Source organism: Sorex fumeus, unplaced genomic scaffold (genome assembly GCF_029834395.1).
Source record: "Sorex fumeus unplaced genomic scaffold, SorFum_2.1 ptg000054l, whole genome shotgun sequence".
Taxonomy (NCBI): Eukaryota; Metazoa; Chordata; class Mammalia; order Eulipotyphla; family Soricidae; genus Sorex; species Sorex fumeus.
Genome location: NW_026606111.1, coordinates 1,392,570 through 1,397,415, shown reverse-complemented (window position 1 = coordinate 1,397,415; position 4,846 = coordinate 1,392,570).

The window sequence follows — 4,846 nt, the reverse complement described above, 5'->3', positions numbered from 1 at the left end:
CGATAGCATAGAGAGTAGGGCGTTTGCCTTGCACGCAGCCGACCCAGGTTCGATTCCCAGCATCCCATATGGTCTCCTGAGCACCATCAGGAGTAATTACTGAGTGCAGAGCCAGGAGGAACCCCTGTGCATTGCTGGGTGTGACCCCCCCCCGAAAAAAGAGAAATCACCAGCACTTCAAACCCAACCCAATCCAATCTCTGTCGGGAGCCCCCCACTTTGGGAACTATTGTGTGGGCTCACAGCCTGCTGCTCCGGGGAAGTTGGGGTACGTTTTTCGTCACCTCTAGCCAAGGGGGGTGGCGTGGAGGGGGTGAAGTTCTGTTGTTTTTTTCATGCGGATAAAAAGTGCCCATATGAGGACTGGAGTGATAGTATAGTGGGGAAGGCGTTTGCCTTGCACTCGGCCGACCTAGGTTCGATTCCCAGCATCCCATATGGTCCCCCTAGCACTGCCAGGAGTGATTCCTGAGTGCAGAGCCAGGAGTAACCCCGGCGCATTGCTGGGTGTGACCCAAAAAGCAAAAGCAAAAAAAAAAAAAGTGCCCATACAATGAAAGAGCCGAGCAAAGCCTCAGGACACCATCACACGCAAGCCTGTGGAATATGACTTTGGAAGAATTTTACAAACAAACAACAAACACTGTCCTCCCCTTGCTCATCGATTTGCTCAAGCAGGGCCCAGTAACATCTCCATTGTGAGTCTTCTTGTTACTGTGTTTGGCATATTGAATAATCTCAGTAGCTTGCCAGGCTCTCCAAGGGGGGCAGAGGAATCGAACCTGGGCTGGCTGCGTGCAAGGCAAACGCCCCACCAATGTGCTATCACTCCAGCCCTGGAAGAGTTTTATTTCCGGGAAATTGTAAGAGTTTGTCTTTGAAAGGGGAAAAAAGGAGTCTGCAACACAAGGCATAGATTCACTCTTTCCAAGGGAATCTTCTTAGGGGCTGGGGGTTGGGGACAACACCCTGGATGCTTAAGCATCCTCCTGGGGTGCTCGGTCCCCAGTGCTTCCATCATGTCCTCAGCCCTGTGAGCCTCTCCCAGCCTGTCCCAAGAATTTCCCGTGAGCAATGGGCGCTGCCTCCCTTGCAGGGTGCAGAGGAAAACACTCTGGCTCTCCTCGGTACAAGCTGTGCTTCTGGTTTGGGCGCTTTGGCTCTGGGTGGTGCTGGAGGCTGCTCAGGGCAGACTCCTGGCTCTGTGCTCAGGGATCCCTCCTGGCGGGTCCCAGAAACCCTACGCAGTGCTGGGATTCGAGCCTGGGTCGGCCCTGTACACGGCCAGTGCCCTCGCTGCTGTCCCATCTCCCCTGCTTACTGTCCTTTTAGCCTTTTCCAGCTGAGGCCCCGTGAAGGAACACCGGGCAGGGAGGGAGGCGGCGGCCCAGGTCAGCGCACAGCCAGTGGCAGGGGACACTCTCCAAAGTGGACAGAACCGGGGATCAACACCCAAGGGTTCCCTTGCTCTCTCTACCAGGGCCAGGGCACTGCCACCTGCCAGCCTGCCTGGGCTTGAAGCCCCTTAAATGTCCCCTCTACAGCTCCTGCTCCGGGGGGACCACCTGCCCCACCCCCCCAGACCCCCAGGGCAAGGGATTAGGGTTTAGGTTCTGGGTGGACGGTGTGTCCCAGAGACCCTGCCTTATCCCGTGTAGGTTCCTGGAGTGTTGAGCAGAGGACTGCCATGGTGGCACTGGAGTCACCCTACAGCCCCCTGGGAGACGAGCCCAGGCCGGGGGGCCGTGGGGGGCTGTGAATGCAAAGGCTCTTCCGGTCACTGCGCGGGTCCTACCCGGCTCTGCAGGTGTCAGGAGCCCGTGGCCACTCAGCTGTCCCCAGGAGGGCCCGACTTCGGGCCAAGCGGCTTCTTCACTTGGCTCCACTGGGCGCTGGCCAGCCCAGCCCCCCAAGGACAGAGTTCCTTTGGGGGGAGCATGGGTCTGGCACTCAGGGCTTGTCTCTGGCTGAGTTCGAGGACCGGTCTGGGCTAGAGCGGCTGCATCTTAGCCTCGGTCCCCCTCTTCCTCGCCCAGGGAAGCGAGTCTCAGGGAAGAGGGGGCACCCCTGTTTTCAGGAATGACGCCATGAAACAATGGAAGCTAGCCAGAAGGGCAGGGTGGGGGGCGCTGTGCCCTGCATCCCGAGTTCCTGCCAGGGTAAGTGTCTGGTCCCTCACGGCCAGCTGGGAAATCTCTCCCTGTCTCTGTCCCTGTCTCTCTCTTTTTCTTTTTGGGTCACACCTGGCGATGCATGGGAGTTACTCCTGGCTCTGCACTCAGGAGTTACCCGCTGGCAGAGCTCAGGGGACCATATGGGATGCTGGGAATCAAACCCGAACCCAGGTCGGCCGCATGCAAGGCAAACGCCCTCCCTGCTGTGCTGTTGCTCCAGCCCCTCCCTGTCTCACTTTCTCTCCTCCTCTTTCTCCCTCCTGCCCTCTGTCATGTGTGGACCCTTCCAGGTTTTTGGGACCCATAGGAGGCATTTTCCAGGGGTCTTTCCAGAACAACTTGGGCGTGGAAGGGTAGCCTCGCTTGCCCACTGCCCACAGCCTGGCCGGGGTCAGAAAATCCTGACCTGCTGCAAACACCAAACGCCAGCACAGCTGCTGGTTACACACAGACACACACACCACACACACTCACACACAGACACACAAACACACAGACACACACACCACACACACAGACACGCACCACACACAGACACACACACACCACACACAGACACACAGACACACACACACACACACATACTCATACTCACAGACAAAGACACACACACACACACACACACACACACACACACACACAAACACACACCCTTTCTAGGGCGGGTGCTCCGCCTGCTGTGGAGACATCTGGGCACTCTGCCTTCATGCCAGCCAACAGAGGATTTTCACTTTCCCAAATTCCAGAACAAAAAGGAAGGCAGGTGGGGTGGTGACGAGAGAGACCCACAGCCTAAAGTCATTTGTCACTTTCCTCTTGGTGGGTCCGGGGCGGCACCCGCAGGAAAGATCAAAGATCGCTGAGCACAGAGTCAGGAGGAGGCTGAGCACCAGGAAGGAAAAAGGCTGAGGAAGGAGAAAGCTTGGGGGAGGGAGGGAGAGGGGAGGGGAGGGGAGGAAGGAGAAGGGAGAGGAGGAGGAACGAGGAGGAGATGGTGCTCTTGCCTTGGGGAGCAGTGGTTCTTGGGGTCCTCCGGCTCACTGGCACTTTGCAGACCTCCTGCATTTTCCTCCTCCAATGCAGGGGCAGTGGACCCAGGGTGACAGTGTTTTGTTTGGGGGGTTTGGTTTTGGGGGGCCCACACCCAGCAGTGCTCCGGGCTGACTCCTGGCTCTGTGCTCAGGCGTCACCCTTGCAGGCTCGGGGGACCATGTGGGGCGCTGAATTATCTCCCGGCCCCTAGAATTTCCAAGTTTTAATGTTGAAAAAAATCAAAGTGAGAAAGACCATGAGCCCGCAGCGTGAGAGGGTGAAGACAGACAAACGGCCCCATGCTCCAGTGAGGGGTGAGGCCGCCTGCTGGCCCGGCACACAGCAACCTCTCTCCCACGGGAGCAAGCAGAGAACCCCAAAGCCCCCTCAGGCTCAGGCGAAGTTTCTCCCACCTTGTGGTGGGAGCAGACTCCCCCCAACCCCAGGGTTTGGCTGAGTGATGGGTCTGAGTGAGGGGCCGGTCGCAAAGAAGGGGGTAGTGGGACTCAGTCTCCAGGCCACTCGTGATCAGTAAGATCTGGGGGCCAGATGGAGGCGCAGGGAGGGGTGCTCCCAGACCACCGGCACCCTCCCCTCCTGCCCCAGTGACCTTCTCTTCCTCAAGGCTAGTGCTGGTTAGTTTTTCTGTCAAAATATCTATTTTTTGATGAGGAGGGAGTGAGCGGAGCACACCCAGTGGTGCTCGGGGCTTACTCCTGGCTCAGTGCTCAGGGGTCACTCCTGGTGGGAGTCGGGAGACCATATGGGGTGCTGGGGGCTGTACCCAGGCCGGCCACATGCCAGGCATGTGCCCTTCATACTGTGCTCTGATTCCAGCCCTCTTCCCCAAATCTGGCAGACAAAGCAACGTCTTCCAAGCTGGGCCCGTTGGTAGGTTGGAAGTGAGTCCCTAAGGACACCAGGTCCCTCTGCGGCTGGTGTCAAGGATGAGGGGATGAAGGAATGGCTGGACACAAAATTTGTCACTGTGTGGGTCCCGAGATTTGGGAATGAGGCTGGCGCTTGGGGGTCTCCACTGGGGTTTCTGGCTGCCTCAGTTTCTTTTTTTTTTTTGGTCACTCCCTGCAATGCACAGGGGTTACTCCTGGCTCATGCACTCGGGAATTACTCCTTGGCTGTGCTCAGGGGACCAACCATATGGGATACTGGGAATCGAGCCCAGGTTGGCTGCATATAAGGCAAACGCCCTACCCGCTGTGCTATCACTCCAGCCCCTCAGTTTCTTTTTTGTCATTTAATTTTATTTTTATAATGTTTTAACAATAATTTATTACACTTAATATTCCAACACCAATCCCACCACCATTACACCTTCCCACCACCAAATTTCAAATGTTTCCACCCCGAACCCCAAAGCCTGCTCCCCAAAGCAGAACGTAAATGATTTGGTTTTTTATTGCTTGTTATGCATATTCTGCTAAAAATAATCCCAAAATGTTTCCTTAGAAGAAAGTGTGTGAAGATTGTTGTATTTCACCCTGGAGCCATCAAGCTTGTACATCAGTGGTGTAGAGTATGAAATGTCGTTCCAGGAATTCTAAAATCTCAAATACGGTGATACAGCTGAGGTTAATTAATTTTTTTTTAAACTAGAGCTGGAGTGATAGCACAAGCAGGTC